Below are 16,578 nucleotides of genomic sequence, written 5' to 3' on the forward strand. Positions count from 1 at the left end.
AGATACAGAGGGATATAAAAAAACACACAAAGATTAATATGTATATAAATATATAAAAAAAAACTTGGTTCACCCTCGTAACAGCCCTGCGTTTATTAGCTCCATTTATAAATGATGAAAATGAAGTTGAGAAAGAATATGGGACTTAGCCAGTGCCATCTCGTAAGTATTGAAGACGAGATTTAACTCAGAGTCTTTCCAACTTTGAGTGCAATGTTCTACCCACCCCCTAAGTGTTCCTAAATGTCCAATTAGGAACTGATAGAAAATGATTAATCTATGGCTATACATTAAAGCAATATGTACTGAGAAAAGAAAAATGGAACAGATAGACATTTGCACGTCATGTTTTACAGGGCTTGACAGCTTTGCAGTTTCATGATGAAATGAAAAGTATAGAAGAATAAGATAAAGATATTTATATATGTACATCCACAACAGGGATGTATGTACATTTATATATGTACATCCACATGTCAACAGGGTGTGCAGAAAATCTTAATGTATCCACAAGGTTAAAGTCTCCTTTCCTCATGAAGTTATTTAGTCTTATAAAGCTATTTTAACTCTGATAGCTTAAAACTTCCCTTAGACTTTTGGAATACCCTGTATCTACACATATAAGGGGGTTCCCATGCTCTTCAATCTGTATAAATGTAACTACCAAGATATTAGGCTGCCCCAATACTTTTATCAGATAAGAAAGTCTCTTTGATTGAGATACAGAATCAATCAATTAACTAAAATATTTGATTGGATTAAAGAATCAACCAATAAAAGGTGCAAATTAGGTTTGGATTGAATTAAAGTACATAATATAGACCAGAGGTATTCTGTGATTGGTCAAACAGAAGCAGTAATACCTTTAGGATCTTGGATAAAATGGCAACCCAGTTCAGAATCTAGCATTCTATGAGAAGGACAGTCTAATAGCAGAATAGCTCTGTCTAACTCCCAAGATGGAATCTTTTGGGGAACAAAGAGAGTTTTGGATCCCTCTTTTACGCTCTCCCCTCCTCCTAATCAAAGGTTAATCTTAGCAACTTTGAAATGTCAGATGGTTTGTACTTCCCCTTAACTGGATTGGGACAGCACTGTTTTCGGAACAGTAGTGACTAATATCTGTGGTTAGATTAGGAACTAAGAAAACAGACATAAGAAGGAATGGCAGCTTTAAGACAATATAGGGGCATTATCCCTTGGGGCCCAGCAGAGAGCTACACATAGGATGGAGAACTTATGTGTTCGTCCTTTGTTGCCGAAGGAGACCATGCCATCAGTGAAATAATGACATGCTTTGCACTTGATTTTGTTTTGAGTGAGGGAGAACTGTGCAGGTCACCAGGCTCACTTCTCTACCAGAGTCATCTGAATCCAGTGACTAGATATTCATCAGGATGACTGAAGATGACCCAGGATGAGGCAATTGGGGTTAGGTGACTTGCCCAAGGTCACACAACTAGTGAGTGTCAAGTGTCTGAGGTGAGATTTGAACTCAGGTCCTCCTAACTCCTGCACTGGTGCTCTATCCACTGCACCACCTAGCTACTCATTAGAGAACTTATATGAGAAAGGGAAAAGAGCTTTCCCATTCAATATAGGCTTAAGATACACCTTTATCTGAATAAGCCAGGCAAATCAAACCACCACCTCCACCACCCCACCCTTTGACCACCACTTCTCCTTAGAACCTGATGGAAATAGCTCAGGACTGTGAACCCAAGAACCACAGAAACAGCAATATCCTCCAAACCATTTGACCTGCTTCTAGCCAGGCCCCTGCCACTATCATTGAAGGCAGGAATCTTTGTGGAGAAAGATCCCACCTTCTTCATCACTATGAGCAATAACAACTAACTAAAGCCAACAATGAGCAGACAAGGACAGGAAATGAAATCAATCAAGGTCAGAATGTCATTTTACTTGTGAACCTCTTTGATAATATCCTTTACTATTTCATAATTATTTATAGGACATTATGAAACAGGAACATATTATTAATATCACATTACATTATGAATAAGGATTTATACTGTGTGATGGACCATTGCCACACATGTATTCCTATGTCATCTATATTTATACCTGTATTTCTTCTGTTTAGTAGTTTTTCAGTCTTGTCTGACTCTTTGTGACCACATTTGGGATTTTCTTAGCAAAGTTACTGAGGTGGTCTGCCATTTCTTTCTTCAGCTCATTTTACAGATGAGGAAACTGAGGCAAACAGGGTTAAGTGACCTATCCAGGATTTCACAGCTGGTAAGTGTTTAAGGACAGATTTGAACTTAGGAAGATGAGTCTTCCTGACTGTAGGCCCTTTACTGTATCTACTATGCCACCTAGTTTTCCATATATTTATACCTATAACTATATTTACATAATTTATCTATCTATCCATCTACCTATCTCTATCTCTACATCTGTCTATATCCACCTACATCCACCTATACATACATCAATCTTTATCTATATCTATTCTATGTCATTAATATCCATATTCTAGCTCTGTATCATCTGTACTCTATGTTAAGATCGTGTGTGCTCTGAAGAAGACAGACTGATCAGATCAGTGGCACAGTGAATACAGTGTTGAACTTAGAGTTAGGATAGTCTGAGTTTAAATCCTGTATCAGACATTTATTAGTTGTGTGATCTTGGACTGGTCCTTTAAACGCTTGAAGCCCCAATCTCCTTATTTGTAAAATGGGGATAATAATAGCACATACCTCTCAAGGATGATGAATCAAAGAAAACAGCATTTGTAAAATACTGTACAAACTTTTTTGCTGTTCAGTCGTGTTTGGCTCTTCATGACCCTATTTGAAGATACTAGAGTGGTTTGCTGTTTTCATCTCTAGCTCTTTTTACAGATGAGGAAACTGAGGCAAAGAGGGTTAAGAGACTTGCCAAGGGTCACACAACTAGTGAGTGTCTGAGGCCAGGTTTGAACTTAGGAAGAGGAGTCTTCCTGACTTCAGATATGACACTCTATCCACTGCACCACCTAGGTGCCCCTTTACAGACCTTAAACTGCCATAATGAGAGCCCACATGTGGGCAGTCTAAATGCTATGTTAGTATTCACAAAAGAATGAAAAGTCAGAGACAAATGTGTGGATTATTAGTGAAGGAATGATGGAGGGCATGGATGAGCAGCTCATAGGATGAATAGGTTTGAATGAATTTGATTCTACACTGGTTGAAACAATGTCCTTAGCCACAATATCCCGGATCCTCTGAGGATCTCTGCAAATCTGCAAGTGTTTAGGTGTGGAGGGGCAGAGCAGAGGGGGCAACCCAATGCCCTCTTGCATGCAAACTGAGTTGCTTATTTCATTCTTAATCAAAACAAAATCCAAAGATGAAATCAACCCTGGTGGGTTTATTCTTGGTGGTAGACAGGACCAAAGGAAAAATCTGAAGACAAAGGATCAAAGGCCATCAGGAGATCCCAAGCTGTGCTTGCCGACCATCCCGCTTTCATTTCCAGTGAACAAGATGAAAAGAAGAATTGATCTCAGAAGCTTTTAGGAGATGACGGGGCATTTATTTCAGAAGCACTGGGGAATTAAACATTAAAAGCTGGCTCAGGTGTTGCCTCCTGGCAGTTTTACGATAAATATTCATCTTTATAAACTAATCTCATAAATAAAGGTAATAATTTATTTGAAATCAAAATGCTTTTTATGTTTGCTTTTAATTGCAGGAATTTTATTCCCTCTTCCCATAATATTTAAACCTAACTGACAAACTATGACCTTTTTTTTTTTTTTTTTTTTTTGGAAACACAACAGTGTGTAGGAGGTAGGCAGTAGCAGGCTTTTCTCATTCTTCTGCTCCTTCATCGTGACTGCTTGGGACTTTAGATCTAGAAAATAACTTAATCTCACCATTTTAGCTTTTTTCTCTATTTATTTTCCAATCCATTTGCGGGATCATGGGTTTATAGATGAATGGAATCTAACAGATCATTTTATGCAAGCCCATTGTTTTACAAATGGGGAAAGTGATTCCTTAGAGAAGTGAAGCAATTTGCTGTTGGTTACTCAGGTTGTAATTACAAGAACTCCTATCTGAACCCAGATCTTCTGGCTCAAAATCAGGTAATATAGAATTGTACAATAGTATTTTAGGCTTCATATTATTGTATTAATCAGGCCAAAATATATGTCTCATGGCATCTACACAAATAGTGACTACAGTGCAAAAGAATGGGTAGGGGAACATCTGAGGTTGTCTAAAATTAAGCTATTAGGCATAGGACTTTAGACCAACAACAATAAATTAGGGGCCTTTAATTCTTAGTAATACTGCGGAGACAATTAGGTCAAGAGTTGTGAAGTTAGCAACATAAATATTATCTGTGTCTCAGTTGATTAATGTTTAAAAAAAAATTCTTTTCTGGTCCATATTGTAAATGCTTTAAAAATGAGTATCACCTGACCAAAAGTTTGAATTGCTTTATCTGTTATAAAGATAAAGAAAACTTAACAAAATCTGTTGTTTGATTTGATACTATAGATCATTTTCTACACCCAAACATCACTATTTAAATCATAATATTTTTTCTACAATGAAATGAAATAATTTCCTTTCATTCATTCACTTACTCACTCACTCATTCATTCTGTTGTATGCTTGGCTAATCATGATAGCCTGCTGCTCTCTGCAATAAAAGGAAGGAAGGGGAAGGGTAACAGATGAATGCACACACTTCTGTGTGTACCTCTAGCACTCACTGCTCCATCTTATCCTTCACGGTTCATGTTGTTCATCATGATATACTTCATTTCTTTTAGATTTTTAATGAGGAAATCTAGTTTCATCAAAAGCCAGACAGAATTTTATCCCTCCTAAGACTCTATTTTTAGCACATGTGAAAGAAATGATATTAGCCTATTAAAATATCCAGAGATTAAAACAGAATTCTTTTTTAAATTTATTTTTACACAGTTTATAACAGATAAAGCAATTCAAAGTTTTGGTCAGGTGATACTCATTTTTAAAACATTTACAATATGGACCACAAAAGAATTTTTTTTAAACATTAACCAACTGAGACACAAATAATATTTATCTTGCTAACTTCACAAGCTCTTGACCTAATTGTCTCCGCAGTATTACTAAGAATTCAAGGACCCTAATTTATTGTTGTTGGTCTAAAGTCCTATGCCTAATAGCTTAATTTTAGACAACCTCAGATGTTCCCCTACCCATAATGTATATTTGAATAGATCTGGTATTAAACTTACAAACCTTTTGACTATAGGAAATTACCACCAAGAGTAAGGAAATTGCAGGGATACAATATCTCCCCAACTTCATGTCAATTCCAGGCAGGATTAAATTATCCACTTGCATTCAGTCAGGCTTAATGTCTGCCAGGTGTCAGTGGGGAAATTGAGTCAGGAGAATCCTATCTCAGCCCATGCTGAACAGCCCCTCTCCCACCCTTCCCTTGAGATCACCTATGCAGTTCATACCAGCATCTCATCAGCTTACTGGCATCATGGATTGGAGGCTCAGATCACCTTTCTTGCTTTCCATACCTGGAGTTAGACTCAGAAGAACAGTCACTTAATAGTCCCATAGCATCTAAAAATGGCAAGTTCCAATAACCAGGTTTCAAATTTGATTATAGTTTCACTTTGGCTAAGGAACATCTTTCAAGGCAAGTCTTAAGTGGCTTGCATGTCTTTCTATACATGTTCTAGTTCCTGATTAAATGGAAATCATAAAATCAAATTTATCATTAACACCTTGACTTTTCCATCAGTGCCAAATTTTACCCGAGGTTACCTTCCTCTTGGAAATTTAGACTGAAAGTCTTTTCTCCAAACTAAAGATGTCATTGATTTATTCTCAGTAATTAATTCAGTCTATTGTTTTAATACTAATTGCTTTTACCTCACTTTGTAACATGTCCAATTTTTCTCCTCATCACTCCCCTCCCCCCGCTTCCTAATACCTTGCATTCAGATTCCTCCCTCCCTCAATGTACCCTCCCCTCCATCACATCTCACCCCTCTCCTATCCCCATCTTCTCTCTTTTCCTGAAGGGCAAAATAAATTTCCATACCCCTATCCCTGTAGTTCTTATTTCCCGATTATGTGCAATAAAAATTCTCAACATTCGTTTCTAATACTTTGAATTCCAACTTGTCTCTCTCCCCCCCTCCCTCCCCAGCCCTACTGAGAAGGCAAGCAATTCAATACAGACTAAATATGTGTTGTTTTGCAGAAGACTTCCATAATAATCATGTTGTGTAATACTAATTATATTGCCCTCTGACCTACCCTATCCCTCCTTATTTTTACCCCCTACAATTGACCTTGTTCTTTCTCAAAAGTGTTTATTTCTAATGACTCCCTTCTCCCATTTACCTTCCCTTCTAATATTCCCCTCGCTCCACTTGTCACCTCCTCTCATACTTTCCTGTGGTGTGATATAAATTTTCATATCAAATTTAGTGAGCGTGTTATTCTCTCCTTCAGCCACACATGGGGAGAGTAACTTTATTTTTCCCCTTCTCCCTTTTTCCCTTATCTCCTCCACTGAATAAGATTTTTCTTATCTCTTTTATGAGTCATATTCTGCCCCATTCCATTACTCCCTTTCTCTTCCCAGAATTTTCCTCCTTCACCCCTTAATTTTTATTTTATCTTTTTTTGCATGTGGATATCATCTCCTCTGATATAACATACCCTGTACTCTCTATCTATTTATGTGTATGTGTGTGCATATGTACAATCTCTCCAACTACCCAAATACTGAGAAAAGATTCCAGTCAAAAATATTTTGTTTCCATATAGTAATGTAAAAAGTTCAGCTTTACAGTGTCTTTTATGATTTTTCTTTTCTGTTTACCTTTTCATGCTTCTCTTGATTCTTGTCTTGGGAAGTCAAATTTTTAAATACAGATCTGGTCTTTTCCACAACATCAATTCTTCTAAGTCATCTATTTTACTGAATGACCATTTTTTTTCCTTGAAGTATTATATTCAGATTTGCTGGATAGGTGATTCTTGGTTTCAATCCCAGTTCCTTTGACTTCTGAAATATCCCACTCCGAGCCCTTCGATCCCTTAATGTTGAAGCTGCCAGATCCCATGTCATCCTGATTGTATTTCCACAGTACTCAAATTGTTTCTTTCTAGCTGCTTGCAGTATTTTCTCCTTGATCTGGGAACTCTGAAATTTGACGACAATATTCCTAGGAGTTTCTCTGTTCAGGTTTCTTTCAGGAAGTGATTGATGAATTCTTTCAATATCCATTTTGCCCTCTGATTCTATAACCTCAGGGAAGTTTTCCTTGATGTTTCATGGAAGAAAATGTCTAGTCTCTTTTTTTGATCATGGCTTTCAGGTAGTCCAATAATTTTTAAATTACTTCTCCTGGATCTATTTTCCAGGTCAGTTGTTTTTCCAATGAGTTGTTTCACATTATCTTCTATTTTTTTCAAATTTTTGGTTTTGTTTACTAACTTCTTGGTCTAACGCATAGTCACTCGTTTCCCTGCACTCAATTCTCTCTTTCAAAGAATTATTTCGTTCAGTGAGCTTTTGAACCTTTTCCTCCATTTGGCTAATTCTACTTTTTAAAACCTCCTTCTCCTCATTGGCTTTTTTGGACCTCTTTTACCAGTTGAGTTAGCCTCTTTTTAAAGCTGTTATTTTCCTCAACATTTTTTTGGTTCTCATTAACTAAGCTGCTAACTTGTTTTTTTAAGGTCTTCTATTGCCTGAGCCCAGTTTAAGTTCCCTTCGGAGGCAAGGGCCTTGACTTCCTCTGATGGTATGCCTTGTCCTTTCTCATTGGAAATGATGGGGGGAGACACCTGTTCCCCAAGAAATTAAGGTCTTATTTTTTTTCCCTTTTTTGAGCATTTTCCCAGCCAGTTACTTGACTTCTGAGTTTCCTCTCCACAACCACCTCACCTCCAGTTCCACCAAGCCAGTGCTTGGGGGCTGAGATTCAAATGAGCTGCTCCCAAGCCTTAGGGGTTTTCAGTGGGGGCGGGGCTGCTATTCAGTGTGAGCTTAAGATCAACTGTTCAGGAGGGGGCAGGGTTACTACACAGGGCTCAGTTCCCTCAGGGGGTTTGCCATGAGACCTTCAACATTGGATGTGGGCTACTGCCTGCTTTGCGAGCCCTTGTCTGCTGCTGCCTCTACTGCTGCCTCCTGAGGGGGCCTGAGTTATGTGGACACCCAGCTCCCCTCTCAGCCAGCCGAAAAGACCCTCTCACTGATCTTTGGCACCTATGGGTTGAGGGACCTGCTCTGCCACTGGAGATTCTGTCCCTGAAGCCTGCTTGGATCTGCTCCTCTAGGTGCCGTGTAGCCAAGGCAAGACTGGGCTCTGTTCCAGTTCCAGTGCATGACAGACCTTTCCCATCACTCTTTCAGGTCTCTCTGGGATAGAAATCTCCTCCACTCCGTTGTTCTGTGGCTTCTGTTGCTCTAGAATTTGTTGAGAGTTCTTCTTTACAGGCATTTTGTGGGCTGTGGGTAGGAGCTAAGTGTATGTGCTTCTTTCTACTCTTCCATCTTGGCTCTAAAACAGAATTCTTTGTTGATTCTATTATAATGGGAGGAAAGGAGGTATGTGGAATCAAAACAGGAGAAGGTGGACAAATGGTCAGATCACTGCTCTACTGTTTAATGTTTTGGAAAGGGATTTCACCTCCCCTAGACCCATGTCCTTTTTTTTAAAATAAGGGATTTAGATGAGATGATTTCTAAGGTCCCTGAATTAGTTAAATTCAAATATCAGAATCTGAGAAGGCTGCCTGCCCATCTGCATGATGATGCAACTGAGAAATTTTGTATCTGAAGAAAAAGAACCTGGATTCTGCCACTGTTTACTGTTGTGACCTTGGTCATCCCATCCTTCCCAGGGCCTTTACTCCTTTATCTGAAAAATTAAGCGATTACACTAGATTATCTCTAGGATCTTCTACTCTCTCTGATACCTTCTCTCACTTCTGTGTCTTTCCCTTCATTTCATCTCCCTCTCTTTCCTCTGCTCTGCCTGCCTCTCTTCTTCTCTCCCCCTACATTCAACAAGATTGACCAGGAAAATATAAAGAAATACTTCTAGAAAAGAATGACCCACAAGGAAGATAAAAGAAACATTGTATACATTTTTAGAAATAATATTTTATAAGTAGATATTTGTGACTGCTGAAATATTCCTGCATAGAGAACATGCTAACTCATCTGGGCCCAGTATTAATTTATCTTATCTGATAATCTCATGATTAATATTTAACTTGGTTCTGATAACTGGGACCTTTCACATGGCTACAAATCTTTTGTAATGTGTCAGCTTATTTTTAGTAGAGGTTGTCCTGTCAAAAGTCTACATCTGCCTCCTGAGGATCAACCCGCTTACAGAGGAAGAGGTGGCTTTTAAAGAATAGTTTTTGCCATGGATGGGCATGAAATTGTCCTAACAACATCTATATTTGCTATAAATCCTCTTATATTAGTAATAACTTACATTTTTTGTACTCCATTGTTACAAAGAATTTTACATGTATCACCTAAGTTAATCATTATTGAACCGTGAGATAAGCTGGGGAAGTAATAACAAGCTCATTTTATAGATCAGAAAATTGAAGTTGATGGATATTACATGATTTTCCTGAAGACATCAGAATGAAGAGAGAAGAAGCACTTCTAACCCATGTCTTATTATTCTATATCCAGTATTTATTCTTTCTCCCGGACAAAGAGAAGAAAGAGGAGAAGGAGGAGGAAGAAAAAGAAGAATGGATGAGAAGGAAGAATGGAGGAAAGGGGAAGGGAAATGAGAGGAAGCATTGAAAATGTTGAAAGATGCTTTATAAAATATCTGCTCTCTCCACCATTAAATCGTCCAGATTGAGAGGGTACAAGTAAGCCACTTGGACTATATTTATTTTAGACATTTGACAAAAGCTCCAGGGGAAGAGGCACCAATTTTGCCAGAAAAATACATAATGGGGGACATAAAAAGCGGAGCCAAGATGGCAAAGGAAAGGCAAGAATTTACCTGAGCTCTCCCAAATTTCCCTTCAAACAACTTTATGATACCTCAAAATGAATCCTGGAATGGCAGAATCAGTGAAACTATGAGGTAAAAAAAAGAATTTCCCATCCAAGATGACTTAGAAGGTCTACAAGAAAGGTCTATCTCACTGGGGTGACAGTGGAGGACAGTTCATTACAGGCAACTCCCAGACAAGCCAGCAGCATACCTTGGGAGTGATTGAATCAGCAGGAGCAGGTTTCAGTGTTCTCAGCCCACAGATGGTAAGGGAGTCGGAAAACTGGTGAGAAGAAGATTACAACCCTTTGCTCACACTGGGTGCAGAACTCGGTTGCACTGAGCATAAGTGATTCCAAGTTCATAGTCCCAGAGCAAAGAAGAACACTAGAGTATTTGGCTGCAGGGGAGCAGGGGCCCTGTTCACAATTGCAAGGTAGAAAAGAGTGTTTATGGTCACTCACAAATCAGAGCACTGTCCAGTAGAGAAGTGACTACACATCTCCTTAGATCATCTCACTTTGGAAAAAAAAAATGAAAATTTACAGTGCCCTAGAACTACCTCTGAAAACAACAACACCAAAAACTTGAAACTAGAGTTTCAAGACAGAGAGAGAGCCACCGCTACCCTGGGAACAGAGCCCAATTTTTACATGAAGTTAAAAGTCAAGAAATAGGCTGGAAAAAATGAGCATACAGAAAAAACAAAAACTAACCATAGAAAGTTACTATAGTGACAGGTAAGATAAAAACACAGTCTCAGAAGAGGAAAACAAAGTCAAAATAGCTATACCTAAAGCCTCAAAGAAAATTATTAATTGGTCTCAAGCCACAAAAGAATTTATTGAAAAGATGAAAAAGGTTTTAAAGTAAAAAGGGAGAGACAGAGAGGTAGAGGAAAAAATGGGAAGAGAATGACAGTAATGTAAGAAAATCATGAAAAAGAATCAACAGTTTGGTAAAGGAGGCACAAAATTACTAAAGAAAATAGTACCTTTAACAGAAAATAGGTCAAAGGGTAAAAAAGGCAGAAAAATCCAATAAAAATATGAAATCCTCAAAAAGGAGAATTGATTAAATAGGGGAAATGGAAATGGTAAAAAAAAAATCACTAAAGAAAAGAACTCTTTAAAAAGTTGAATTGGGCAAGTGGAAGCTAATAGCCCCATGAGGCATCAAGAAACAATGAAAATTAAAGGAATAAAAAAATTTGATAAAAATATGAAATAACTCATTGGGAAAGCAACTGATCTGTAAAATAGATCAAGGAGAAATCATTTAACTATTGTTGGAATAACTGAAAGCCATGATCAAAATAATAACCTAGACATCATCTTTCAAGAAACCATAAAGGAAGCTGCCCTCATATTCCAGAACCAAAGGGTAAAATAGAAATGGAAAGAAGGCAATGATCACCTCCTGAAAGAGATCCCACAATGGTGTCTTTCTTCATATATCCTTCATAGCTAATTTGGGTATTGGTAATCAAAATTACTTATTTGCCCAAAGCCATTCTAAAAACAATATTGCTTTTGTTTTGTATAATCTTCTCTTGATTTAACAAGCTATGTTATATGATTATGATGGTTTACTACTGTGGTATAAGAAATGATGAGCTTAATGAAATATCTTTGTCTAAAAAGAAACTTTCCTTGATTTCTCTGTAGAAGTCTGATTCCTCAACAACATTTTTCTTTCCTTTTCAAGAAACACATAAAGTTATTTGATTAACCAACTGATGTCCTTGATTGTGCCCTTGAATTTAGCTCTTTAGTAGATGTGGAATGAAATGAAGTAGGAAAATCTCTTATTGATCTTCAGAAAGTACCCTTTTATTTCTAGTGGCTCTGATGCATTGATCAGCGGAGACTTCTTGTCAGTATACCAGATGTCCAGGTTTGGTTAAACAAAATGGTATAATGGGGGAAAGAACACAAATGTTTCATTGGTCTTTGTTGCATTCAAGAACATTAACCATCAAATTGCAGCTTTATAAGCATTTTAGAAAGAATAGCAAAATAAATTCTAGTAGGTTAGTATAATAGAATCATAAGTTTTCCATAATAGTGACCACAGACATCATTTAGTCCAAAGTTAAATTAAATATGTAGTTTTATTATCTTTTGTATTGACTTGTCAATGTATTTGTGCCCCCCAATCCTTCTCTGAGTAGAATGTAAGTCTTTTGGAGACAAGGACTGTTACTTGTTTTCCAACTCATCAAACCAGCTAATATTTTTAAAATAGAAATGTATAGAAGATGAAACCAAAGACACATAACAGAGGATGAATATTAAAGTGTGGTATGATGCTGCAAAAATTGTTTCAATAATACTAAATATCAGAAGGAACTGAGGCTTGGGAGAGAAGCAAAGCACAACAAAAGTGTTTTTGTTTTGTTGGTGGTGGTGTTTTAGTTTTTAGCTTTAGTGGAAGAATGAGGAGAATCAAAGACAGGATAAGCCCTTGGCTTGGCATGGATAGGACAATGAGAACTGACAATAGAAAGAAGGCAGAACCATTCAATTAAAGTTATGTTTCTATTTTCTCTCCAAAACCAATGACCCTTATATTAGAGATAGTCAGATAAAAAATGATTACTAGAACACTGATACCAGCAGAGCTGAGACAGCAGAGCAGAATGATGCACATACTCTAGCTCTTCCCTCACAGCTCATAAAATATCTGTAAAAAATGAATCTCAACAAATTCTAGAGCAGCAGAAATCACAGAATGACAGAGTGAAAGAGATTTCCAGAGAAAGTTAGCCTGGAAGGCCAACAGGAAAGGTCTATTGCATGGGACACAGAGTGAAGCGAAGCCCAGCTGTGGCTGTAGCACCAGGAGGAACAGGACCAGAACAGGCCTACAGGGCAGAATCCACAGCAGCAGTAATAGAGGGTTTCCAATCCCTCAACCCACAAGTGCCAAAGAAAACTTCAAAGGTCAGTAAGAGGGCTTTCACAACTGGGCAAGAGGGGAGTAGGGTCCCCCCCTTGCACCAGCCCCAGGCAGCAGCTGCAGCTTTCATTTGTGAAACACTCTGCCTAAAGTCCCTGGGGGAATTAAGCAGCTGATCTAAATCTCAGCCCTGAGCATGGTCATGGAATGAGGAGGACCACTAGCAGCCTCCTCTTGACAAAAGATTCAGAAGTCAAGTAACTGGCTGGAAAAATGCCCAAAAAAGGGGAAAAAAATAAGACAATAGAAGGTTACTTTCTTGGTGAACAGTATTTTCTTCCATCCTCTTGGATGAGGAAGAACAATGCATACTGTCAGAAGAAGTCAAGGCTTCTGCATCCAGTACCTCCAAAATAAATATGCAATGGTCTCAGGCCATGGAAGACCTTGAAAAGTGAATCAACAGCTTGCTAAAGGAGACCCAAAAAATTTCTGAACAAAATAACACCTTTAAAAATAGGCTAACTCAATTGGAAAAAGAGGTCCAAAAAGCCAATGGGGAGAAGAAGGCTTTAAAAAGCAGAATTAGCCAAATGGAAAAGGAGGTTCAAAAGCTCACTGAAGAAAATAGTTCTTTCAAAATGAGAATGGAGCAGATGGAAGCTAATGACTTTATGAGAAACCAAGAAATTACAAAAGAAAACCAAAAGAATGAAAAAATAGAAGATAATGTACAATATCTCATTGGAAAAATAACTGAAATGTGCCAAGCCTAGAGGCCTGTATTGGGCTACCCGAGTCTTTCTTACCTGTCCAGGTCTTCGGCTGGCCACGCCGGATGCACGTATGAGAGAAAGGACGTTCCAGAGTCAAACAGGGGTTGAGCTTTATTACAGGGTTTCGGTTACAAGTGCAGGGGGTCTTCTTTCTTAGGACGAAGAGGGGGAGATTTCCTAAGAAGGCTAAGCTTAAGGGAATGGAAGTAGAAGTACAAGCGGGGAGAGAGGGGGAGGGGAGAGAGGAAAGAAAAGAAGCGGAGCCCTACTTTTCTCTTTGGCTCCACACGTGCTAAGAGCTTTCTGGCTTCCTCAATCCTACTTAATCTTCAGCCACACAGTTTGCATCTCAATACCATGCTGTTAGGTAACTAGGTGTGCTCCAATCCGGGACGACCTCGAGGGCAGGGAGACTCCACCCATCAGGTATCTCCGGGGGAGAGGCGGAAATACCCGAGCTAGCCGAGCTAGCTCAGTCTGACCTTCTCGAACCCCCGCTGTTCATGGAGGGCCTCGTAAGACTCTAAGATTTAGAAGTCCCACTTTTACCTGCCCGAGACTGTCCACATGGAATTGAGCTTCCAGTCCCAACAGAAATGGAAAATAGATCCAGGAGAGACAATTTAAAAGTTATGGGACTACATGAAAGACATGATCAAAAAAGAGCCTAGACATCATCTTTCATGAAATTATCAAGGAAAACTGCCCCGATATTCTAGAACCAGATGGAAAAATAATATTGAAAGAATCCACTAATCACCTCCTGAAAGGGACCCAAAAAGAGAAACTCCTAGGACTATTGTAGCCAAATTCCAGAGTTTCCAGTCAAGGAGAAAATACTGCAAGCAACTAGAAAGAAACAATTCAAGTATTGTGGAAATACAATCAGGATAACACAGAATCTGGCAGCTTCTACATAAGGGATCGAAGGGCTTGGAATAGGATATTCCAGAAGTCAAAGGAACTGAGATTAAAACCAAGAATCACCTACCCAGAAAAACTGAGTATAATACTTCAGGGGGAAAAAATGGTCATTCAATGAAATAGAGGACTTTCAAGCATTCTTGATGAAAAGACTAAAACTGAAGAGAAAATTTGACTTTCAGATACAAGAACCAAGAGAAGCATGAAAAAGTAAACAGGAAAGACAAAGCATAAAGAATTTTCTAAAATTGAACTGTTTACATTCTTACATGGAAAGATAATATTTGTAACTCTTGAGATTTTTCTCAGTATTTGGGTAGATGGAGGGATTATACACACTCAACACACACACACACATATAGACAGAGAGCACAGGTTGAGTTGAATCAGAAGGGATGATATCGATAAAAAATAAAATTAAGGAGTGAGAGAGGAATATATTGGGAGGAGAAAGAGAGAAATGGAATGGGGCAAATTATCACTCATATAAGAGATAAGAAAAATATTTTTCAATGGAGGAGAAAAGTGAGGAGGTGAGAGGGGAAAAGTGAAGCTTACTCTCTTCATATATGGCTTAAGGAGGGAGTAACATGCTCACTCAATTTGGTATGAAAATCTATCTTGCACTACAGGAAAGTAGGGGAGAAGGGGACAAGTAGGATGAGGGGGGATGATAGAAGGTAGGGCAAATGGAAGAAGGGAATAATTAGAAGTAAACACTTTTTGGGAGGTACAAAATCAAATGAGAGAATAGAATAAATGGGGGGCAGGACAGGATGCAGGAAAATATAGTTAGCCTTACACAACATGACTGTTATGGAAATCTTTTGCAAAGCTATACATATATAGCTATATTGAATTGCTTGCCTTCTCAGTGTGGATGGGTGGGGATGGAGGAAGGGAGAGAAGTTGGAATTCAAAGTATTAGAAAGGAATGTTGAGAATTATGATTGCATATAACTAGGAAATAAGAAATACAGGTAATGAGGTATAGGAATCTATCTTACCCTACAAGAAAAGAGAAAAGATGGGGATGAGGAAAGCGTGGGATGTGATAGAAGGGTGGGCAAATTGAGAGAAGGGGTAATCAGAATGCAAGGTGTTATGGGGTGGGGAGAGGGGCCAGATGGGAAGAAAAATTGGAACTCAAAATTTTGTAGAAATAAATGTTGAAATCTAAAAATAAATAAATAAACATTAAAAAAGAAAAAAAAACAAGATCTTTAGTTAAAAAATAAAAGAATACTGATAATCCAGGATAAGTAAAGAGCTAATAAGAGACCATCTTCCTGCCATTAATGAATTCAAGTACCTGTCTCAGATGAATTACAACTTTGGGGTCTGAAAGAATTGGGAGGTCTGATGATGGAGCTACTTTTGTTGGGATTGCCACAGATGAGCTCCAAGATCCCTTCCAGCTCCAGCATTCCAAGATTCTACTTGATTTCCTAGAAAACAAAAATGGTCCAATGCTGAGTTGGAGGTAATATTGCTTGGAGGATTGATAGCAGTGATTCCTGACATTTAATTAGTGCTTACAGGTATTATAAAGCACATTATGTACATGATTTCAAACAACCAATCATTAAGTATTTAAGTGTCTATGTCTCAGAAACTTTGTCAAACACTGTGCTAGGCACTGAAGATAAAAGACAATGAATGGAAATAATGACTTATCTCAAGGAGTTTACACTTTAATAAGTCTTTAATCACAAGGTTGTTGAGGAGTACTAGCATAGGAGGACAATAGGAAAGACTGTTTAAAAGATAGTGCTGTCTTGAAGGAAAAAAGAGTTTCTGTGCAGTGGAGGTGAGGAGACTACATAGTAAGCATGGGGCAAAGCTGATACAAAGGGCAAGATACATAAGATGGCATGCCATGTGTGAGGAACAAGGAAAAAGTCAATTTGGCAGCATAAAGGAGTGTGGAAGTGGGCTTGTCTA

This window comes from Notamacropus eugenii, chromosome 7 (genome assembly GCF_028372415.1).
Source record: "Notamacropus eugenii isolate mMacEug1 chromosome 7, mMacEug1.pri_v2, whole genome shotgun sequence".
Taxonomy (NCBI): Eukaryota; Metazoa; Chordata; class Mammalia; order Diprotodontia; family Macropodidae; genus Notamacropus; species Notamacropus eugenii.